This window comes from Aquarana catesbeiana, linkage group LG04, assembly GCF_042186555.1.
Source record: "Aquarana catesbeiana isolate 2022-GZ linkage group LG04, ASM4218655v1, whole genome shotgun sequence".
Lineage (NCBI taxonomy): Eukaryota > Metazoa > Chordata > Amphibia > Anura > Ranidae > Aquarana > Aquarana catesbeiana.
The window spans coordinates 294,495,288-294,520,432 of record NC_133327.1 but is presented as its reverse complement, the minus strand read 5'-3'; the positions used below and the strand labels follow the sequence as shown (position 1 = coordinate 294,520,432).

Below are 25,145 nucleotides of genomic sequence, written 5' to 3'. Positions count from 1 at the left end.
TCGTCCACAATATTCCTGATTCCACCCAGAAGAAAGGTCACCTTTTTAGAACAGACGGGTTGTTTTTTTTTTGTTTTTTTTTATGCGTGATCACTGCAAACCATGTAGAACCACACAAAAAGATATGAAGAAGAGATCAAGTTTTCAGACTAATTCTACTAAAAAGCAATACCCTCTTAAGAAGTTCATCACGTGTAAAAGTATGCACATTGCATACTTATTGGAGTTTCTGTGCGGCCTCAAATATGTTGGCCAAACTACATGCAAACTTATGGTCAAGATAGGGGAACATATTAACAATATCCAGAAAGGGTATAAAAAGCATAGTGTCTCCAACCATTTTAGATTGGTATATAACAGGAACCCCAAGCACCTTATTTTTTATGTCATAGATAAAATTAATAGACACTGGAGGAGCTGCAGTTTAAAAAGGGCGGTTTCACGCAATGAAATTAGTTGGATTTAGAGTTGGAGGCGATTACCCCTAGAGGCATTAACATTGATATAGATCCTAACTGCTTCATAGATAATTAAGTGTGATTTGGAACCATAAGGTTTTTAGTTGTTTTATCAATAATGGTCTGTTTTTATAAGTTTTAATTATGATTTGATGTTTTGAAAGCTTTTCTAGTGAGCATTTTAATTACCATATTTATCGGCGTATAACACGCACCCCAAATTTAGAAGGGAATTTTAAGAAAACAAACTTTTAGGAGTAAGTTTAATGCAGCGTTATCGGTGTCCATCTGCAGCCTTGTCAGTGTCAGTGCAGCCTTGCTCCAGTGTCTATTGCAGCCTTGTCAGTGCAGAATTGTCAGTGCAGCTTTGCCCCAGTGCAGAATTGTCAGTGCAGCCTTGCCCCAGTGTCCATTGCAGCCATGTCAGTGCAGCCTTGCCCCAGTGCAGCCTTGTGTGATCGCTGCGATCCCTGCCGACATACACAGCCGTGTGTAAATTCAAATATGGCGCCGAGACTGCAGGGACTCGGCGGAGCCGAGATACACATACCCGAGAGTCCTCGGCTTTTCTCGGCGCCGCTTACAGTCCCGCGCTATGATCGACATCACACAGGTCCAATGGCGGGACTGTAAGCAGCGCAGAGAAAAGCCGAGGACTCTTGGGTATCTGTATCTCGGCTCCGCCGAGTCCCTGCAGTCTCGGCGCCATATTTGAATTTACACACGGCTGTGTATGTCGGCGGCGATCGCTCTGATCACACAAAATTGGCGGGGATCGGCCTATAACACGCACCCATGATTTTCCCCTGATTTTCAGGGGAAAAAAGTGCTATGTTATATGCCGATAAATACGGTATTATTTATGCCATTGCCACCTGTCATTAGTTATTTAAACACTAGAGGGGGCAGTATAGAAGTGTTCTATTCATCAACAAAGATTTTGTTTTATATATGTTTTTTTTAATACAATTTTAGTATATTCTTAATATTTTTTTATAAAATTGGTAGGGACTGTAATATTATGCAAATTAATCTAAAAGAACCTCGCTACAAGATTGAATTGGTACACTACTGTGAGTAAGACCAAAAAATACAAAAAGAAAAATTAAATGAGCAAATTTAAAAATAAATAATTTAACGTGACAACAAATTATAAACTGTGTATTAATATAAAAAAAAAGTCCCAAACCAAATCTAGGTTTAGTGATGAAAGACCAAAATCAATAGTGATAACATAAATATTGTAAAGATGAATGACGATGATTGAAGGAGAAGAGATCCCTGAAGCCAAATCAATGTTCAAATGGTGATAAATGGAAATTCATCGGCAAAACACCCAGTGAAGAATCCACCACCTATAAAAATGCACGCTTACCAAAGGCAAGCTACAAATCAGTTTGTATGCAGATATCCACTCAGGGGGGACAACACCTTCAATCTCCTCACAGAGGAAGGACAGGCAGGAACCCTCCGTCCAGTGGATCCAAATGATCAGCAGGGGGGACCCAGAGAAATAAAAAATATATTCTGCATAGTGTAAATCGGTATAAACAATTTATTTAAAAAGGGGATAATTGCACTTACATCAAAAAGCACGGATAAGAGCATATACGAACCTTGGAAGCCTTGGAAGGCTGACGCGCTGACGTCATCATTTCTCATCTCGAACGGGTGCATGCAGGCCGGCCGGCTGTTTTATGTTCGTATATGCTCTTATCCGTGCTTTTTGATGTAAGCGCAATTATCCCCTTTTTTAATAAATTGTTTACACTATGGAGAATATATTTTTTATTTCTCTGGGTCCCCCCTGCTGATCATTTGGATCCACTGGACGGAGGGTTCCTGCCTGTCCTTCCTCTGTGAGGAGATTGAAGGTGTTTTCCCCACTGAGTGGATATCTGCATACAAGCTGATTTGTAGCTTGCCTTTGGTAAGCGTGCATTTTTATAGGTGGTGGATTCTTCACTGGGTGTTTTGCCGATGAATTTCCATTTATCACCATTTGAACATTGATTTGGCTTCAGGGATCTCTTCTCCTTCAATCATCGTCATTCATCTTTACAATATTTATGTTATCACTATTGATTTTGGTCTTTCATCACTAAACCTAGATTTGGTTTGGGACTTTTTTTCTTTATATTAATACACAGTTTATAATTTGTTGTCACGTTAAATGATTTATTTTTAAATATGCTCATTTAATTTTTCTTTTTGTATTTTTTGGTCTTACTCCACAGTAGTATACCAATTCAATCTTGTAGCGCGGTTCTTTTAGATTAATTTGATTTATGTATTTGTGTATGCCTCACAATTAGAACTGCAGCTTATTTTTCACATTTGAGCAGCGTGGTAATTTTGATGTTATTTTTGTAATATTATGCCATTTGTAATGGTATATCCAGAAGTAGAGTTATCCTGCTAGTTAAGTGCTAACAAGGTTTTACAGTGATTATTGTGTTTGCAGTTTCTGTATTCCCTAGTCTGCGGTATATGGAATAACCATGACCATTCACAGTATCCTGAGTTGGTGGATTGAAGGAGTAGAGAGGTTATTTGCCAAAAACTTTACCTGACCCATTAATAGATAAATAGGATCAAGGGTCTCTGAGTTCCATTCTATGTGAAGCACTTTGGATCACGGCACTACGAGTATATCTTTTTTGAAGTGGCACATTAACCATTTGCCGCCCGCCACAGTACATTTACTTCTGCAGAGCAGCAGCTGCAGGCTCAGCGATGTACTTGTACGTCGCTGAGCACCTGGGGCACGCAGGGATCCTGACTCAACACAGCGTATCACTGCGCCTGGTACCCAGCCACTGTGTGCAGCAGGGGGTTTTATGTGATTGCTATGATTGGTCATAGCGATCGTATGATTACAATGTAAATAAAATTGTCCTAAATGGCTTCCATTCATGATTGTTTTGCTTACTATTGTGATGTTGTGATTGGCCCACAGCTATCACATGGTATCAGGGTCAATCAAGGCACCCTGTACCATTTGATTAGCTGTAGCCAATTACAGATCACAAGCTGTCATGAATGAAAGCCATTCATAACAGCTAAAATGATTGCTTTAGAACCATGATCATCACTGTTATAAGCAATAATAGAGTTAAAAAAAAAATCAATGATCACCTTACCAGAGTAGTACAGTGTCACTATGGTAACACTTAACAACTCTGAAAGAATGTCAAAAAGTTTAAAAAAAAAATCCATACCAGGTTTAGAGAATGTTTAATGGTTGGTATTATCTGGAAATGGTAAAAATCAAAAAAAGTGTGTGTTAGAGCTGCACGAATAATCGTTAAAAAATCGTGATCTCAATTCAACCACCCTATGATCTCTATGCAGAATTTCCCTGATTCATTCATGTAACAAGTGTAGAAAGCTCTCTGCTCACTCAGCTGTCAAAAGAAAAAAAAAACGCTGGGAGATCACTATAAACAATGTAACTTTTCATTCTTAGATCAAAGGAATGAACTTCCATCTTTAAATAAGGAAAGTTTAACCACTTAAAGACTAAACCTTTTTCTGACACTTGTTTCTTACAAAGTTAAAATCAGTATTTTTGGCTAGAAAATTACTTGGAACCCCCAAACATTTATATATATTTTTTAAGCAGAGACCCTAGGGAATAAACAGTAAAGTTAGCCCATTTTTTTTGTATAATGTGAAAGATGTTACGCCGCAAGAATCATTATCTTTATTCGAAGCAAAAAAATAGTGATTCTCATTTTAGCCAGAATCGTGCAATTGTGTGTGTGTGTGTAAAATATATATATATATATATATATATATATATATATATATATATATATATATATATTTCTCGTACATCACGGGACACAGAGCCTCAGTAATTACTGATGGGTTATAGGGTATCATTAGGTGATTGGACACTGGTCACACCCTAGACAGGAAGTTCAACCCCCTATATAACCCCTCCCCTTCCTGGGGATACCTCAGTTTTTTCACCAGTGTCTTAGGTGTTGGTCATGAATAAGATGTGCTGTGCTGATCACCAAAGGAATATCCTATACTGGGGCAAGCCATGCAGCCGGATCCATTCAAAGTGTCTTTTCCAGGCCGAATTGGATGGTACCCGGGCCTCGTGTCCGAAGAAACAAGGTTTTACCTGTAATGCTTCTCTTTTTAGAGAGCTGGACCCCGGGATCCAGTATTTGTTTTTTTCAGCCATATCCCTGGCGGGGTGCTTTACGGGGCCAGAACTGTGGATCCCCCTATACATAGGGGGCCCCAGTCTCTGAAGGTTTTTCTCTAAACGGAGCCCACCGTGAGAGGTGAAGATTGGGTCTGTTGCAACAGAACCCTGCAGCTGAATAAGGTAAGGGAGACTCCTTAAGAATGTTTCCAGTTCTTATAAGGTTTCTCCTTTAAGTAAATGTATGCTATGTCTATAGTCGCCACCGGGGGCTGTCAAGAGCACATACCTTTTCATGCTTGATCTGTCTTGTCTCGGTGTCCACGCTGTACGCTCCTCCAAGCCATGCTCCAGGTAGGATGTGGGAAGGGGGGTTTTTCCTACAGGGATTCTCCCCCCACGGCTTAGGTAAAGGCACAGGGAATTGGTAGTATGCCGCACGCCGCCATTACAGCGGCTTCCCATCCACCGGCCCTCCTCTCTCCTCCGACCCCCCCCCCCTCCCCATCCATGCTATCCGAGGAACTAGAGCCTCAGCTCGCGCAGGAAACAGTCTTTTTTTTAAAGGACGAGGGGGGGGCGGGAGGGGGTGGAGCGTTAATGTAACGCTGGCGTGGTGAAACGCTCACATTGCAGGCTGCATACAGGCTATAAGGTGCACTCTTTTCAGATGCACACGGCCTATGGAGGGACACAGAGCAGACGGGCGCATGTGAGGTGGGAGAACTACATTGCTCAGCAGTCAGTGCATTCTGGTAGTGCCTCTGCTTTTTGTGTTTTGCACTAGGGGCAAAAGAGATACATATACCCCGAAAAATAGGGGCTCTGAGGACCCCCCTTCTGCAGGACCTTCCCCCCTGAAGCACCGGGGGAAGCTGGCCAGGGTGAGCCGTCGGGGTCAGGGGCTGCAACTGCTTCTGGCACTTCAGCCCCTGTATACAGTACACAGGAAGTTCTTTCCTCAACCGTTAATGGATTAGAGAAAAGACTGGTGGCCTTAATCGCATCTTCACTCTGTGAAAGAAAACGCACTAGGTCCCCCTCTGCCACCCAGGACCCTCAAACAGAGGAACTCTGGGGAAAAAAGGAGAGGAATCCCTCTGAGGATCGGGATGAGACTTATGATTCCTCTTCTGAGGAATCAAGTGGAAGGGCCCTCTTCAGCTTCTCAGGATAAGAAGGTGTTAGTGCAAATTTTGGCTGGATTGGTCCGCTCCACATTCAGGTTACCTGTATCTGAGTCAGTTAAGAACCCTCCTTTGGTTTGTGTTTACTGAAGCCTCCTCAAACTACACATGCTTTTCTGTTTATGGTTACTGAAAAAGCTTATTTATTCTGGGTGGGATCACCCAGATAAACATTTTTTTCCGCCTAAAAAAGTTTTCAACACTTTATCCTATGGAGGAAAAATTTACTAAGATGGGGGGTATACCGGCAGTTGACGCCGCCATTCCTCCGTATATAAGTCTGGCTTGTCCTGTCGACAACGCTCAGATACCTAGGGATCCAACTGATAAGAAATTGGAATTCCTGTTGAAAAGTGTTTTTCTTGGCAGGTTCAGCGGCAGAAGGTCCTAATAGCTCAACCTGCAGTGGCAGCAATCAGTCTGTCAATACTTGAGAGACCATGTTAAACAGGTCCTCAAAGTTTTACCTGAACAGCAAGCCCGGGGGTCTGCCAGCCTACCAGCGGCTTTGTGTTTGCTGTTGACGCAATCAGAGATTCTATTATCCAAAATTTCAGCTGAATCACCATGTAAGAAGCTTCTGGCTGGGTTTCCCCTTCATGGTGCAAGGCTGTTCGGAGAGGATTTGATATACGTCCCTCTTTTAAACAGGCTCTGTCCCCAGTGCCAGGAGCATCAACCTCCAGGCAGTCGCGACGGCCTCCTCCATCAGGCTCAAGAAATAAATCTCAGAGTCGACCCAGGGACAAAAGAAGTCCTGTGGGAGGAAGCCTACTAGACATGACGCTAAAGCCTCTTTATGAAGGAGTGCCCCCGCTCGCTCAGGTGGGGGGAAGACTGCTACAGTTCTCAAGGCTCTGGTAGGAGGTTGTAACGAGCCCCTTGCTCGCTCGGTTCCACTCTTCCGACACTCCTCTGCAGCTATTGAATCAGATTGCAACGTCTGATGGTTCCGTCATCCGATGCTCCGGGATTAGAACTACAGCTATGTGCTGTTCTAACCCAGTTGTGATTTTTTTTTCTTTTTATCGAAAAGCCAGTGGCTTGCAAAACACAACTCAAAAACTTCCACCCGATGCCAAAAAGAAAAGTGCCCACACATAAAGAGTGAATCACAAAAACGTGCAACAGGTGTACAGAGTCCTCCACTAGGGAAGGACCTTACCCTGATCCCCCGGGGCGTTAGGCTCCAGACAGGGACTGAGGTACTCAGACAAAGGGTCCATCTGGCCGAAACCAGGCGGACCCCCACAACTGGAAGGTCTGCCGAAGCAGACCAACCCAAGTACAGTGGGGCTCCCCCGAAGGGAGACCCCTCAAAGGAGAGGGCGAACCAAGCCAGAAGGCCTATGTCCACCCCCTCCCAAGACTTTCAGAGTAGGCCAGAGGACCCACACCCTACTCGCCACACAGTGACAAAACATGTATACAAAGACAAGCAAAAAAAAGACAAAAAGGTGACAAACCTAAAAGAAAGAGTGGGGAAGATAGTGAGATAGGAGAGTGAAAGTGGCCATTGTGCTATACAATGGCCGGCCCTCCGGCCAGGCATAAAAATTTCCCCTGGTCCTGGCCAAAAGGCCCGGCCCAAGAGGCAGGTGCGAAAAACGTGTGTTGTGGTGAAAGTGACCATGGTGCCATAAAATCAAGTGCTTACACACCGTGACTATACGGCACCCCTGAACTGCCACTTCAGGGGCACATTCACCACTGGCTTTTCGAGGGAACCCTGACCCACAGCCCAGACCACAGCAGCCCCCACCCCAACCAGGAAGGCCTGGAGTTCAGGAAACCCGGTGAGAGCCCTGTGGTTTGACTCCACCATCGTTCCGTTCCTCCTGCCTAATTATATTCATCAGGAGATACTTACCACTCCCCCTCCCCCCGAAGGAGGAGTAGGCGTTCTCTCCCAGAAAAACTGGCCGGAGCTAGAGCTACCCCAATCTAGGCCAGAAGGCCAAGGGCCCGACCCTCCGGATCAGACCCCGTGGTTCTCCATCCACATCAGAAGGCTTCCCTTTCGGCTACAAACCGCTCCAGGTCACCTTTACTCCAGCAGGCTTTGCATAGCAACCGCAATCCCGTCTCTATTTCGCCATAGATCAGGGACGGAAGCAAGCGCCACCTCCTGGAAACTGATAAGAACAGATACTACACTTGATCTTAGCCAAAAGGCCGAGAAGTGAACCCAGTTGTGATAGCTCAGAACAAACACCAGGCAGGCTGTATGTAAGTTCAAACAGGAATCTCTTTTATTGCAAAATACAGGCTTTTATACACTCAAAGTGGAGGTGCAGACTTCCTGCTCATATTACTCTAACAATACAGCTGTAACCTAATTAACATGAGCTAATTAATTAATCCCTTTAGACAGCCTAGATTACTCAGACATGACCGTTAGGCCAGACTGGCCGTCTTGTAGTTCAGAAAATCCAATCAACATTATCACAATCAACATAGATTCTTCTTCACACAATAGCAGAGTTAATTAACACAAATAACAATGGGGATCTAATGACTCTTAGATCTCATAGTAGACTTATTTACAATACACATTTTAGCAGACAATAGACAGGTGTTGGAATTTACATCAGCATCTCCTAACAGTATCTGTCCCAGCATTATGAATCAGCCACTATTCCAATATGGCAAATCCAGGGTCCCCAGAGTCTGCATGTCCTGGGGGACCAGGACCTGAATCCACAGCAACACCACCTCAAGGGTCCCCAGGCATACAGCTCACAAAGAGCACCGTTCCCCCAAATGCAAGGGCCCCCGATCGATCGGCAAGAGGCTAGAATACAGTCCTCTCCAAAAGTCTCTTTCCCGGCTAGGTCTGTCACAGAAGATTTCCAGGACAGATGGGTGATGTCCACATTAGCTCTAGGTTACAAACTAGAGTTCCGAGAATTCCCCTCTCCTCGTTTCCTCAGATCAAATGTTCCCAGAGACCCAGAGAAAAAGAAGTCTCTCTTCTAGCATTGGAGCGACTATTGTCGCAAAAAGTTATCGTGGTTGTTCCCACGCAAGAGCAGGGATTGGGGTTTTATTCAAACCTTTTCACGGTTCCAAAACCAAATGGAGATGTCAGACCCATTTTAGATCTCAAGGATCTAAACTGATTCCTAAAGATACGATCCTTTCACATGGAATCGATCCGATCGGTAGTCTCCATCCTACAAGAAGGAGAATTTCTGGCGTCGATAGACATCAAGGACACATACCTGCATGTACCTATTTTCCCTGCTCATCAAAAGTACCTGCGTTTCAAAGTAGAAAAACGCCACTTTCAGTTTATAGCTCTGCCTTTCGGGCTAGCTACTGCACCTCGGGTGTTTACAAAAATCTTGGCCCCTCCACTGGCCATATTAAGGGCCCAAGGTATAACGGTAATAGCATACCTAGACAACCTGCTCTTGATAGACCGCTCGGTAGCCCGCTTTGACCAAAGCTTGGTCACCACAGTCAACTACCTGGAATACCTAGGTTGGCTCCTTAACTCAGAAAAGTCTTCTTTGAAACCATTAAGAAGACTAGAGTATTTCGGTTTGGTCATAGATACAGCCCAGAAGAGGGTATTTTACCTCAGGCAAAGATCAGTACCATAAAAGAACTGATTCAGGTAGTCAGGGCAAAGATCCTCCTATTCGCCTTTGTATGAGGCTACTGGGGAAGATGGTGGCTTCATTCGTAGCAGTTCCCTATGCTCAGTTTCATTTGAGACTGCTGCAAAACAGTATCCTGTCTGCCTGGAACAAGGAGGTTCAGGCATTGGCTTTCCCGATGCGTCTGTCTCCTACAGTGCATCAGAGCCTCAGTTGGTGGTTGATACCCGAAAATCTGCAAAAGGGAAAACCCTTTTTTCCAGTTGCCTGGACAGTGGTAACAGATGCCAGTCTTTCGGGTTGGGGAGCAGTTCTGGAACAGTCGACTGTGCAAGGGAGATGGTCCAAGACAGAGAGGACCTTACCCATCAACATTCTAGAGATCCGTGTGGCGTATCCAGCCCTAAAGGCCTGGACACTCAGGTTACAGGGTTGCCCTGTCAGGATCCAGTTCGACAATGCCACAGCAGTGCCTTATATCAATCACCAGGGAGGCACCAGGAGTCATGCAGCCCAAGGAGAAGTAAACCAGATCTTAATCTGGGTAGAAGCATGTGCCGTGCATATCGGCAGTCTTCATTCCGGGAGTAGAGAACTGGCAGGTGGACTACTTGAGTCGCCGGCAGTTATTCCCAGGGGAATGGTCTCTTCACCCCGACGTCTTCTTGGCCATATGCCAAAGATGGGGGGTTCCGGATGTAGACCTCTTTGCATCCAGGTTCAACAACAAGATTGATAACTTTGTGTCAAGAACAAGGGATCCTCTTGCATGCGGGACAGATGCGTTGGTGACTCCATGGCATCAATTCTCCCTGATTTATACATTTCCTCCTATTCTGCTACTGCCACGACTTCTTCGCAGAATCAGGCAGGAAAGGAAGTTGGTACTTCTGGTGGCCCAGCATGGCCCAGAAGAGCTTGGTATGCAGAAATAGTAAAGATGGCAGTAGGTCCCCCGTGGACCCTACTGTCAAGTCCAGACCTGCTATCCCAAAGTTCAGTGTTCCATCCTGCCTTACAAACGCTAAATTTGAGGTTCTGGCTATTGAAACCCACGTTCTGAAGAGTCATGGGCTTGCAGGTCCTGTGATTTGTACCTTTAATCAATGCAAGAAAGCCAGCTTCCAGAATGATTTATCATAAGAGTCTGGAAAGCTTAGATCTTCTGGTGTGTATCCAGGGCTTGGCATCCCAGAAAATATGTCATAAGTAGAATTCTTGACTTTCTACAAATGGGATTAGAAATGAAGCTGGCCTTGAGTACCATCAAGGGCCAGGTTTCGGCCTTGTCAGTAATATTTCAATGGCCGCTTGCTTCGCATTCTTTAGTCCATAGCTTTATACAGGGGGTAACGCATCTTAATCCGGTTAGGGCGCCCCTAAACCCCTGGGACTTGTATTTGGTTCCATCAGTTTTACAGAAACAGCCTTTTGAACCAATACGTCAAATTCCTTGGTCTTGTTGACAAGAAAGTTAATTTTTTTCTGGTAGCCATTTCTTCTACTAGAAGAGTATCAGAATTAGCAGCTCTTTTCTGTAAAGAGCCTTATTTAATCATACACAAGGATAGAGTGGTATTGCGCCCTCATCCTAGCTTTCTACCGAAAGTGGTTTCAGATTTTCATCTAAACCAAGATATTGTTCTACCTTTGTGGTCTACCTATGTAGTAAGAGCAGTCAAGGCCTATAAGCAACTGCTCAAATTCGCAAAACGGATGTTTTGTTTGTACTGCCAGAAGGTCCCAATAGAGGACAGGCAGCGCCAAAGTCTACCATTTCAAGATGGATTCGACAAATGATTATTTAAGCTTACGATTTGAAACAGAAAATTCCACCTTTTCAAATCAAGGCACACTCCACAAGGGCTATTAGTGCTTCTTGGGCAGTGCATCACCGGGCCTCTGTGGCTCAAATCTGCAAGGCCGCAACCTGGTCTTCAGTCCATACATTCTCCAGATTTTATCAGGTGGATGTGGGAAGGCATGAGGATATCGCCTTTGGGCGTAGTGTGCTGCAGGCAGCGGTACAGGGTCCTCAGGTCTGATTACACCCTACTTTGTGTGGTCCCCTCCCCTCAAATAGCATTGCTCTGGGACATCCCATCAGTAATTACTGAGGCTCTGTGTCCCGTGATGTACGAGAAAGAAAATAGGATTTTTATAACAGCTTACCTGTAAAATCCTTTTCTTTTGAGGTACATCAAGGGACACAGAGGTCCCGCCCCTCTTCTAATACACTTATATTGCTTTGCTACAAAACTGAGGTATCCCCAGGAAGGGGAGGGGTTATATAGGGGGTTGAACTTCCTGTCTAGGGTGTGACCAGTGTCAAATCACCTAATGATACCCTATAACCCATCAGTAATTACTGAGGCTCTGTGTCCCGTGATGAACCTCAAAAGAAAAGGGTTTTACAGGTAAGCTGTTATAAAAATCCTATTATATTGAGAGGGAACCAGCACAAGTGCAAATACAGACAAATTCATCTTGTTTACAAAGACAGGATGAGTCTGCTGGATGCTGCTGTGAAGCTCAAGCACTTCAATCTTGGGTGCAATAAACACCTGCACTCTGCCACCCTGCCCCCTTCTTGGCTAAGGGGCGGTTCACACTAGGAATCAGATGGGAATTCGCTGCGCACTCCTGTGCGATTCACATGCGGTGCAGTGCGATTTATGCACATTTTTAATGGGCTGAATCGCACAAGACAGCACCGAAAGTAGTGCATGCAATGCAACCGGATTGCATGGCACCTCTGTACCCAAAACAGGCAAACGTGCTGCATTTGAGGTGTCATTACCATTGACATACGCTTCAGATCGCAACTGCAGTGCATTTTGAATAATGTGCAGGAAACGCGCACAGAATGTTTGTTTACAGCACCGCGTTCTGGTGAGAACGGGCACTAATTGTTCCACCTGCATGGCTGAACACTGCAGCAGGTGTATGTAAATCAGTTGGCTGGCTTAGAAAAATACAACTCCTTTAGTAGGTAAAACAATATTGATATATGTACCTAAACTGTGTCACAGTTCCCATTCACCACAGCTCCCATTCGGAGCCTATTGCCGGCAATAGGAGTGTCCCAGTCGGTAGGACGCCACACCAATTTTCATAAGTAGTTCCTGCACTACTTTTTGACAACTTCGGGGGCGATTTCAATAGACATCTGTGCATAAACCCACACAGATGCCTTTCAAGTCGCCTCCAAAGTCAGACTGAAATGCGGCTTTGAAATCGTTTGAACTCACTTCAAAGCTGTGCTCAGTATGAACGAGGGCTGCATGTGCTTGCCTGGACACATGAATGTAGAATTTTGGAGCCTGTTAGACCATTTTATTATCCATAGAGGCCTGTTTCACATGGGCTTCAGCCATGTTTGTTCTTTTCATATGTGCTAAACACTGTTGGTTTCCTTCTTTTGTGAAAGAGCCCATGGTGAGTAGCTGTGATTCATACAGGATCCAAGATGTAGATCTCCAGAAGGGGAGACAATAAGAGCCCTGGTAACAGACCCCTTAAAGGGGAAGGAACAGTTGACCTATTGCTTGAAAATAGGCCCACATGTTAAGGTGACAGGGACCTTAGAGAGGCAATGGTGGTGGGACTCGCCTGTGGTATTAATGCTGGTGAAAGCTTATGGAAGATACACTGATTCCACAGGTTTTTTGGAGAAAAACACACGTGAAGAGGTTCATTTCTGTGGACATTTGTCTGTTCTTCATATGTTTACGCAATATTAAGGATTTGGACTATGGTTCACATTTTTACAAAATTGCACAATACACAATTTTTATCTTATTATTAATTTTTTGTGTGAAGCTGAACATAGGTCATTGCTTACTTCTTGTTTTATTAATAGGTTTGTGCAGAGAATAATTTTACTTATTGCTTATTTTTGTCACATACTTTACGTTTTTTTCATTGAGAAATCAAAGTAATGGCAAATATAAAAAATCTTCTGCTCTAGAACTGCAGGATTGTGAATTACCAGATTTGGATTTCCTGAGAACAATGACCCACATTGTTTTTATTGACTTGGACAACTGGGCCCAGTTTTTTTCTCATCTGCCAGGATACCTAAACCAGGGAACATTTGTGTGGGGATTTCAAGGTGAGCTTTACTTTTCATTTGTTTTTTTATTTAAGAATATAGACACATAGCATCACACATCCCCATCTCTTGTATTTGGAACAGATTGAGTACACTTATGTCTTAACAGGCTGTGCTGCATTACATATCAGAAGGTCCCTACAAAATGTGATCCACTCAAGGGAAATTGCTTCACCTTGGGCAATGGTCTGCAAACTACGGCCCGTAGGCCGGATTCGGATGTTACTTGTTTTTATCCAGCCCTTGGGACATTACCCCCCTCACTGTCAGCAACAGTGGGCATAGTTCCTGCTAGAGGTGCACTGAAATTTCGGCTGCCGAAAATTATTGGCCTGAAAACTGTTTTTTTTCATTTGGCCAAATGAAAAAAAGCTGATACAGAAAAGGGGCGTGGTCCGCCCCGGGTGCCACCCATTGTGGGAGTGTTATCCTGGCGTGCCCAGTCCTCCACTCCCTTCTTCCTCCTCCCCTCACCACGATCTCCGTGTGTCACAGAACTGACTTGCCCGGCCGTAGTAAGAGTGTCCCGTCTCCTGTGATAGACAGCACACTGATCCAATGGTGGGACATTGAATCAGCGTGACGTTATTACAGGAGGCGGGACATTGTTACTGCAGCCAGGCAATTCAAATCCAGCTCCGTGACACAGAGATTGACGTTGATGCAAGTACAGGCAGGCTGCATATGATGGACACTGGTGGGGCTACATATGATGGGCAGTGGTGAGGCTGCTGTGTACTGGCATGCTGCATATGACGGGCACTGGCAGGCTGCATATGACAGGCACTGTGGGGCTGCTGGGCATTGGTGAGGCTGCATGTGACGGGCACTGGTGAGGCTTCATATGATGGGCACTGGTGAGACTGCGTTTAATGGGCACTGGCAAGGCTGCATATGATGGGCACTAGTGAGGCTGCATATGACGGGCACTGGTGGAGCTTCTGGGCACTGGCGAGGCTGCATATGACGGGCACTGGCGAGGCTGCATATGACGGGCACTGGCGAGGCTGCATATGACGGGAACTGGTGAGGCTGCTGGGCACAGGCAGGCTGCGTATGATGGGCACTGGTGAGGCTGCATATGACGGGCACTGGCGAGGCTGCTGGGCACTGGTGAGGCTGCATGTATCTCTTGTATCATGTCTGCACCAAATGGAAATTTTGCTAATGCTATTAGCAGTGTGTTTAAATTTAATTAAGAGATTGCAGACATGATACAAAAGATGGTTAGAGACTGGCCCAGACATGTACTAGCTTAAGCAGGGGGACACGTTGTTGGTCCCAGCTCTCTGCAGGTCATTCACTAGGTCCCCCCGTGTGGTTCTGGGATTTTTGTTCACCGTTCTTGTGATCATTTTGACCCCACGGGGTGAGATCTTGCGTGGAGCCCCAGATCGAGGGAGATTATCAGTTGTCTTGTATGTCTTCCATTTTCTAATTATTGTTCCCACAGTTGATTTCTTCACACCAAGCTGCTTGCCTATTGCAGATTCAGTCTTCCCAGCCTGGTGCAGGTCTACAATTTTGTTTCTGGTGTCCTTCGACAGCTCTTTGGTTTTCACCATAGTAGAGTTTGGAGTGTGACTGTTTGAGGTTGTGGACAAGTATCTTTTATACTGATAACAAGTTCAAACAGGCACCATTAATACAGGTAATGAGTGGAGGACAGAGGAGCCTCTTAAAGAAGGAGATACAGGTCTGTGAGAGCCAGAAATCTTGCTTGTTTGTAGGTGACCAAATACTTATTTTCCACCATAATTTACAAATAAATTCTTTCAAAAATCAGACAATTGATTGTCTGGATTTGTTTCCACATTTTGTCTCTCATAGTTGAGGTATACCTATAATGACAATTACAGGCCTCTCTCATCTTTTCAAGTGGAAAAACTTGCACAATTGGTGCTTGACTAAATACTTTTTTGCCCCACTGTACAACAAAGTTTGTTATTTATTTATTTTATTTATTTATTTCAGGTACTTATATAGCGCCGTCAATTTACGCAGCGCTTTTACATATACATTATACATTCACATCAGTCCCTACCCCCTCAAGGAGCTTACAATCTAAGGTCCCTAACTCACATTCATACATACTAGGGCCAATTTAGACAGGATCCAATTAACCTACCAGCATGTCTTTGGAGTGTGGGAGGAAACCGGAGTACCCGGAGGAAACCCACGCAGACACAGGGAGAACATGCAAACTCCAGGCAGGTAGCGTCGTGGTCGGGATTCGAACCAGCGACCCTTCTTACTTTTGTGGAGTTACTTTTTTTTTATAGGATTTGTTACTGTGAAGATCATAATTTATAGAACAATGATTCTGTGGTGTGGTTCATTTCATTTTATTAGGCAGATTAACCAAATATTGTGGTGACAATGTGGTAAGAAGAGCCTGCATACCAAAAATTGCCTTTCTAAGATTTCTTTTTTCATTTAATAGCTGTGTGTTTTAGACTATATCAGTGTATATCAATATTCTACTTACATTTGTAGGAGGGAAGGGTGCATGGAAACCTCCAATGGACTGCAAATTTTTCAAGCATCTATCCAATACTGGCTGTTTTTTCCTTCACCCTCGCTGCTCTGAAGATGCTACCGACTTTGCCATATGTATTCATGTATGTTTCATATCATTATTTACTTGTTTTATATACTGGCTGACATTTAATTTAGTTTAATTTCTCTCTGCTAAGCAAAATCAGTAACGTTCATAAAGTATTCAGACCCTCTTCAGTTCTTTTTTAACCGCTTGCCGCCTGCCGGCTGTCTTATGACGGCGAGGCGGCGTGGCTCTCGTTCTGGGAGGGCGTCATATGACGCCCTCGCCTTCCTCACCCACCAAGGGGGGGGCGCGCCGCCAACGGTAATTGCGCACGCGTCGTGCCACTAGGCGGCCGCGATGTCCGCCGGGCACACACGATTGCCGGTAACACGGCAGGACGTGGATCTGTGTATGTAAACACACAGATCCACGTCCTGTCAGAGAAGAGAGGAGACCGATCTGTGTTCTCAGTACAGAGCAACACAGATCAGTCTCCTCCCCTTGTGAGTCCCCTCCCCCTTCAGTTAGAAACATTCCCTAGGAACACAGTTAACCCCTCGATCACCCCCAGTGTTAACCCTTTCCCTGTCAGTCACATTTATACAGTAATCAATGCATTTTCATAGCACTGATTGCTGTATAAATGTGAATGGTCCCAAAAATGTGTCAAAAGTGTCCGATGTGTCTGCCACAATATCGCAGTCACAATAAAAATCGCAGATCACCGCCATGACTAGTAAAAAAAAAAAAAATAATAATAAAAATGCTATAAATCTATACCCTATTTTGTAGACGCTATAACTTTTGCGCAAAGTAATCAATATACGCTTATTGCGATTTTATTTTTTTTTTCCATAAATATGTAGAAGAATAAGTATCGGCCTAAACTGAGGAAAAAATTTGTTTTAAAAAAGAAAAAGGATATTTATTAAAGTAAAAAATATTGTGTTTTTTTTTTCAAACTTGTCCCTCTTCTTTTGTTTATAGCGCAAAAAATAAAAACCGCAGATGTGATCAAATACCACCAAAAAATGCTCTACTTGTGGGGAAAAAAATAATAAAAATTTCATTTGGGTACAGTGTTGTACGACCGCGCAATTGTCATTCAAAGTGTGACAGCGCTGAAAGCTGAAAAATGGCTTGGGCAGGAAGGGGGTTAAAATGCACTGTATTGAGATGGTTAAAAAAGATTGTTCTGTTGCAGCCTGATACTACAATTGTTTTATTTTTTTTTTTATCATTATGACAACATTTTAAAAATTAAATCAAAAAGAAAAAAAACTGAAATATCACATGTATTTTAAGTATTCAGACCCTTTACTCAGTCCTTTTGTTGAAGCACCTTTGCCAGCAATTACAACCTCAAGTCTTTTTGGGTATGACGCAACAAGCTTTGCACATCTGGATTGGTGGATTTTCTGCCATTCTTCTTTGGAAATCCTCTTAAGCTTAGTCAGGTTGGATGGGGACCATCGGTGGACAGCCATTTTCAGGTCTCCCCTGAGATGTTCAAGAGGATTACTAGTCAGGGTTCTGGCTGGGCCCCTCTAGGATGTTCACAGAGTTGTCCCTAAGCCACTTCTGTGTTGTCTTGGCTGTGTGCATAGGATCATTGTCATATTGAAAGGTAAACCTTCGGCCCAGCCTGAGGTCCTGAGCACTGTGGAACAGTTTTAGCTTTCCCTCAACCCTAACCAGTCTCCTACTCCCTGCTGCTGAAAAACACCCCCACAGCATGATGCTGCCACCACCATGCTTTACTGTTGGGATGATATTAGACAGGGGATGAGCGGCGCCTAGTTTCCTTCAGACATAACATTTAGAATTGGGGCCAGACAGTTCAATCTTGGTTTTATCAGACCAGAGAATCTTGTTCCTCAGTCTGAGAGTCCTTCAGGTGCTTTTTTTTTTTTTTCTCCAACTCCAAGCCGGCTTTTATGTGTTTGCACTGAAGAGAGGCTTCTGTGTAGCCACTCTGCCATAAAGCCCTGATCGGTGGAGGGCTGTGGTGAAGGCTGTTCTGGAACTTTGTCCCATCTCCACACAGGATCTCTGGAGCTTGGTTAGAGTGACCATCAGATTCTTGGTCACCTCTTTCCAAGGCCCCTTTCCCCCCAATTGTTCAGTTTGGCTGGGCGACTAGCTCTTGGAAAAGTTCTGGTTTTTCCAAACTTCTTCCATTTGAGAACTATGGATGCCACTGTGCACTTGGAAACCTTCAGTGCAGTAGAAATGTTTTGTAGCCTTCCCTAGAGTTGTGCCTTGCAATAATCCCATCTTCGAGCCCTGCAGGCAGTTCCTTTTATTTCATGACGTTTGCTCTGGTACAACATGCATTGTCAGCTGTGAGGCATTGTCAGCCAGTGAGGAGTGTGCCTTTCCAAATCCTGTCCAATCAATTTAATTTACCACAGTTGGACTCCAATCAAGGTGTAGAATCATCTTAACAAGGATAGAGAGAGGGGAGGTACTTGAGATAAATTTCAAGTGTTGCTGTAAAGGGTTTGAATACTTTTGCCAATGTGATATTTCGGTTTCGTTTTAATAAATTCACAGATCTCTCTAAAAATCTGTTTTTACTTTGTTATAAGGTACTGAGTGAAGATTAATGAGATAAAAGGAACTTAAACAACTGTAGTATAAGGCTGCACCATAACAAAACTGAAAAAAGTGAAGGGGTTCTTAATACTTTATGAATGCATTGTATATGTTACTTACAGGTCTTTTCTTCCTTTTACATTAAATCAACCTTTCGACATTGCCTTGCCTTTTTCTGATTCTTCTTAAGGCTGGGTTCACACTGCTGCGGTGGCAGACATTGCATGTGATTCGCAGCGCACTGCTGTTCACATCACATGCGATGTCTGTGCTGTGCGATATCAGCCATACAGATAGTATGGCTGATATCGCACCGCATTCGGTCCAAACTCGCACAGGACCCTTTTTTTTGTTCGGACCAAAATCGGATCGCATGGGTGTTCACACCTATGCGATCCGAAAATGTCCGAATTGTCAGTTCGCGATATGCGGGCTGAACTGGGGGTGTCATTAACATTGTATGACACTCCCCAGCAGTTCGCATATGGCAGTGTGAACTGCCGTGCGAGTTGGTGCGATGCGGGAACCCGCAGTAAATTCGCTGCGTTCCCGCACCGCAGCAGTGTGAACCCAGCCTAAAGTCGAAGATGAATTTAGATTCTCTGTAATGTTTTAATTGCTGTTTGTGTCAACATAGGGGAGAGTTCCTATCCCAATGAAACCCAAGGCATTGCTTTTATCTGAATGTCCTGTTTCACCCTGTAACCAACCCCTGTGGGACTCCCCAAAAAGAAAAATGGAAAATGTACTGCAAAGAGGGGGGAAAAAAAGGAAGCTTAGCTGAAAGTAGTGTTCTGGGCATCATCTGGAAGTAAAGGGGAATTTTATCAACCGGGGCAGATACAGCAATTTAAAATTAATAAAGGATCCCCGTGGAGGCATCCTAAAAGGAGATGCATTTTAAAAGGTTCTAATAATGTTTTTTTTTAGGCTGGTCGTTTAGATGAGTGGCTTCCCAAGCAAAAATCCTTTTTTCTGTTCTGTCTGGTGATGAAGGTTTCATAGAATTGGAGAACCAGTTCAAGAAAACTCAACGTTCAGCTCATATACTAAACCCTCACCATGTAGGAAGAGATGTGATGTGTGCTTTACTTAACAGCATATCAGAAACCACACAAGGTATATTTCTATTACATCATATAGCTCACAGTCTATACTTAAATTTAAGGTGTTTTACACCTAGTGTCAACATTGGATACACATATTGTCTGCATAGGAAAAGCACAAATTGAATTCAGGGTAACTAAGGCCCCTTTCGCACAGGCTATCTGATTAGGTCTGCGTGTCATATTTTTTTTTTTTTTTTTTTGACTATGGCCGGGTATTGAAGCGGTTAAGGCCTCATGCACACTGGTCATTATAAAATCACCAGTAGTGTTCGCTGTAGAAAGCTGTAGTTGTAGAATGAGTTTTGCCACATTTTTGCAGTAGCAGTTTTTTATTTATTTTTTTTTTTATAAAAACTATACTCTCACAAAAGCTTGCGGCTCAAGAATGCTCATGCAGAATACCCACTTTTTCAGCATTTTTCAGAGTTAGAGCATTTTTACAGCTGAAAAACTCCTCTTCAAACCCACTGGTTCTGTTTCTTTGTTTTTGTTTTTTGGTTTGTTTTTTGGTTTTTGTTTTTTTTTTCTTTTGTTTTTCCAGGCAGAAAACGCCCCTGCCAAAAAACGCTGACAAAAACCTATGTGTGCACGGACACATAGGATAACATGTTGGGGCGTTTACTAGCTGACGAAAAAAAAAAAAACGGTTGAATCCAAAAACAGCAGCTGTAAAATTGTCCAGTGTGTATGAGGCCTTGCTGGTAAACATCAGAGTATTGATTTAGGTTACCTTATTTAATAAATGTGGGTGGTAATAATCTCTGATAACCACCGACCAACTTCGTCCTAATCAAGAGGCATTTCAAAAGGTCTACTATTTTGATTAATTCTTTTAAATGCGTTTAATATCCTCACCACCTGTTTTGTTAAAGCTTTTCTTAACCCAAAAAAGTTTACGTGCCTCCGTCACCCGCAGCCTGCTATCTGCTCTCCTCTCTGCTCCTGTGTTGTCCTCCCCCTTCTCTGCCTGTCTGCTCGTTAAGTGCCGACCCTCCTGCTGCTTGCATAACACTAACCTGTATACACCTTCAGCACTGCCTCCTATTGCAGTGTCCCCCTCTGTGTATGATTTATAAAGATAAATGCTGCAAATACCTAATTTCTCAGTAGAGATCAGTGATCACATGACCAGCCAGCTCTGTTGGTGTTGCATATGATGCGATAAACAAACAATCTTTTGGAAGTTTTCTTTGTTCTTAACAGAATGAGATAAATGTACAAAGACCTGAGCTGTGCAAAGTTAGATGTTTGGTTATTTCATAGTTCTAGATATTAAAGCTAATGTGATCTTCTGTTCTCTGTAAGGCATCAGTTGGGTGAATGAATAGTAGATTCATTTTAATTACGGTTGTCCCGATACTACTGTCGAGACCTATGCTGAGCATTTGTGCAAGTACTTGTAATTGCACAAATGCGCCCGATGCCTTATCTGATACCTGAGAATACGGCGGAACCGGCAGTCAGCGGGCGAATCGGTGAGCAAGTCAACAGGCTGGCAGCAGTGGAACTAGCGGTAAGCTGGCAGGGTGGCAGCTGCATATTCTGTCGAAATTGGAGACCAGAGCTGTGACATTCGATAAAGGAAGGGACGTTCTATGCTCCCTCAGAGGTTAAATATCATGACGTCCATCTTGTTACACCCTGCTCTCGGCTGCAGTAAGCCAGCAGTGGACATCTTGTTACACCCAGCTCGAACTATATAGGCTGGGTGTAACAAGATGTCCACTACTGGTTACTTCGGTCGAGTGCAAGGTGTACCAAGATGTCGCATAATACTACTGTATATGATAAATGACCTGAATAATGAGAGGAAAGGAAGGATTTTTCAATGCTATATGCCTTATAGCATTGCAAAATCCTTCCTTTCCTCATCATTCGTATAATTCTGCCAGGCCAGCAATTTCCCATAAGTGCCACGTATCAGTGCCCATAAGTGTGCCACCTATCAGTGCCAGCCATCAGTCATTGCCACCTATCATTATAATGTCTGCATGACATAAAAAAAAGTATCGGTATCAGCGACTACTAAATGAAAAAGTTTCGGTACTTGTACTCGGTCTTAAAAAAAGTGGTATTGAGACAACTCTAATTTTAATAATCTGGGTCTATTTCGTTCTGGTGAGTTTCATGAGCAATTATGATAATAATTGCAGCAAGGTATTAAGCTATGCCTCTTGTTCTGTAATCCACTTTGTGTAGGCTTTAATACATAGTTGTTACTATTTACCAAGACTCATAATAATGTTTCTGTCACCTCCATTTAGGATCGCAGGATCCTGGAAACAACTGGGTTAAACTACTGCCTAGGGGAAGATCGGACACGACCAAACAAAAATAGTAGGCTCTTCCAGGGTATAACCCCTTCCAGTCCTAGGAGAATAGACCTCTATCCAGCTCTCCTGATTTCATCACTAAAGCCAGCCATACATGGATCAAAGTTTGGCGAGTTCATCAGGGACCAGCTGAATCTTGATCCATGTATGGGCACTTTGGACTACCGATCAACTTCTGTACAAGTGCCCTGTCGGATTTTCCCTGCCCGATCAACACTGCAGGCTGTAGCCTGCAACATTGATCAGTGTATTCTGACTGAGGGGAAGTCTCCCTGTTGTCAGAATAAAATAGCTCAGCTGGAAAGATTCCCCTATCCACATTGAATGTGTGGATTGGCCTATTGCGTTTCTGTTTTTTTTTTTTTGTTTTTTTTTTTTTGTTTTTTTTTTTCATTCAACCTGCTGGTTGAATTAAAAAAATTGACTCGTCCATGGCTTATGCTGGCCATACACTATACAAAAATGGGTCGAAATTCGGTCATTTAGACAGTTTGTTTGTTTTTTGGCCAGTTAATAGGCACAAAATCGATAAACGTTGGGGTGTTTTTGGGCCAAAACAACGAAGGACAAGTTTGGAAATTTTCTGGCAAATGAACGATAGATTGAAAGGTTAATGTGTTTCCCGTCTGAATTCTCTGCACTAGGTATATGTAAAAAAAGAACAAAAAATGCATTCATTTATGTACACTGAACGAATGGGTTCAGCCGATTGTTTGATTGTATAGTGTATGGCCCAGCATTAGTCTTGGCAAAATTTGTGAATTCTTCATTTTAAAACTGTTGATGGGTTTAGATGTGAGCATGCTGTTGGATCTCATTGCAAAATGCCCTACCAAGCTTAGTACCTTCTGAGTGTTGGGACCTACTTAGAGTGCTTCCCAGCCTAAACTGTTTTTGTCACTTTGGTGTGGTTTCCAGATTCATAGGTGTGGATTTGATGTAGCTAGGCCTTGTCTTTATCACTTTAACGTGAGTAGGCTGTGTGCATGTGGGCTGAGCACCAAATCGGGAATCGCCTCTGATTTAGGTCCTTAAGGTTAAGGTGGATTTACCATCTCTCCCCCAGTTCCCCACTGTGGGCAGCACAAACGGAGTAAAGGAGTTAAGCTACTGGAGAAGGTGCTAATGTGATAGATTTAGGCTAGCTCATAATGAAGAAGCATCCCCTCCCTGCTGCTCCAAGACATGTGGAGCATAGGTCTGAGACAAATTCCTGCAGCACGCCTGCAGTGACACTTGATCACCTTCAGTTTGCTGAGCTGGCTGGGTTTGACCTGTGTTTGCCCAGCTATCCATGTTCTGTGAGTAACCAAGGCCTGTCTTCCCACCCCAAACCTGTAGGTTGCTCATTGTTATTATGGCCACAGCACGTTTGACTTTAACACGGGATCATCCTGTAGCCACAAAGGATACCAGTGCACATTCCATTAATGGGCCCTGATCTGCATGCAGTGGATGCATCCTTTAAAAGTTGGGACATCACTGCTACGAGTCCTGTTACCCCTACATTCTAATGCCAGCAATCTCTTTGGAGTCTTCCATTACTGCCTTGGGTATAGCTGCCTCTTCACCTTTTTCTTTAAATGTTTTTTTTTCTCTTACGATGTTAGATTTCAGCTTCAAGACTACTCAACAGGTAACTGACTAATTGCAGGGGCCTAAAACGCCATATCTTCTCTAGTGGTATCTAAGGCTGATTTGTCAACTACTGTAGCTGCTGTAAGACTATTGGTGATCTTCTCTGTTAGTCTTTTCCATCTCTGAGCCATGCCCCCAAACAAAGAGAGCTTGGCTACTCTCTGATGTATTGAACACTACTCTGAAGTTAAATAACCAGGCTGTTGCTACCACCAGCTCTGCCTCTGGTCTTGGTTCTATAGACCCTGTAGGTCAGCAAATGTATTCCTCCACCCCCCTACATTATTATATCTTTTTAATGAGGAATGTGGCAAGATGTGTTCCAATCCTGCACTCAACCCTGCCTTTACTTGTTTGAATAGAGTGACTACCATTCCATTGGAAGGTACACTTTCTTTCTTTTTCTTTAGGCGGGGTTCACACTAGTGTGAACTGGATGCGGGTTTCCCCGCATCCAATTCGCACAGTAGGAGATTGTGTTCACATATCTCCGCAGTAGCTGCAGAGCCTAAAGGACTTTCTGGCACTATGAATATCTGTTTCTGGTCGTAGCCCTCATTCCGTGGACCCTTCTTTGACTGGTCTATGTCCCTTTAACTACTTTAACTACTGTACTACTTCTAGGCGACCTGTACCCGTAGAATTCAATGGAAGTCGCCTCCAAGTCAGATCCTCATCTATAGTGAAGTGACTTTACAGGAAAAAGAAGATTATGAGGGGGAACTCCACGCCAAATTTTAAATAAAAAACCGGCATGGGTTCCCCCTCCAGAGGCATACGTCTGGTATGGATTTTAAGGGGAACCCCCTATGCTGAAAAAACGACGTGGGGGTCCCCCCCAAAATCCATACCAGACCCTTATCCGAGCATGCAGACCGGAGAGCGGGAAAAGAGGCCGGAGAGTGGAGAAGTCAGAAGAGACCCCCTGGGCTGCCTAATAAATTACTTTAAAAACCTGTGTAGTGTTTTTTTCTCGAATCGTCTTCCAGGGCAGCATCCGAGAGATAGGCTCCTCCTCCCTAAAACAGGAAACACATTAGTCCATTATAAATTTCACACTCTTACCTGTGTGCCTCAGTTGTTTGTGTTTCCTCCGGACCCACAGGAGCTGCAAAAACGTTTGTTATTTTATTCTCACCTGTCTCTGTGCTTGTTGCAGGAGACCCCCTGCCAGCATCCCATACAGCCCAAGGGGCTTTGGGAGGGCGAGCAGGCGCAGCACTGGGCAACATTGCTCAAAGCCTGAGATTTCGCCCCTACTGAGGGGTCTGCAATCATCCCCCCAGGCTGCAGGAGGACTCTGTCATCCCCACCCCATGCCTCTGTTTAGACCTGTGTATGCTTCTGCAAACACCCCCCTCTGGCTTTCCGCAGAATCTGGAGCCCGCCAGGG

At 43.9% G+C, this 25,145-nt stretch overlaps 1 protein-coding gene and 2 pseudogenes across 1 annotated transcript in view; 1 reads left to right on the top strand and 2 right to left on the bottom strand.

Moving 5' to 3' along the window:
• PRIM2 (DNA primase subunit 2) overlaps positions 1–5,106 on the bottom strand; it is a 449,872-nt gene extending 444,766 nt beyond the window's left edge. Inside the window, exon 1 of the mRNA XM_073626716.1 lies at positions 4,913–5,106. The gene's annotated coding sequence lies outside the window, so the exon portion shown is untranslated. The remainder of the gene's footprint in view (positions 1–4,912) is intronic.
• LOC141141238 (E3 SUMO-protein ligase ZNF451-like) overlaps positions 1–22,401 on the top strand; it is a 40,698-nt pseudogene extending 18,297 nt beyond the window's left edge.
• LOC141141913 (U2 spliceosomal RNA) lies at positions 7,866–7,997 on the bottom strand (annotated as a pseudogene).
• Positions 22,402–25,145: the final 2,744 nt, after the last annotated feature.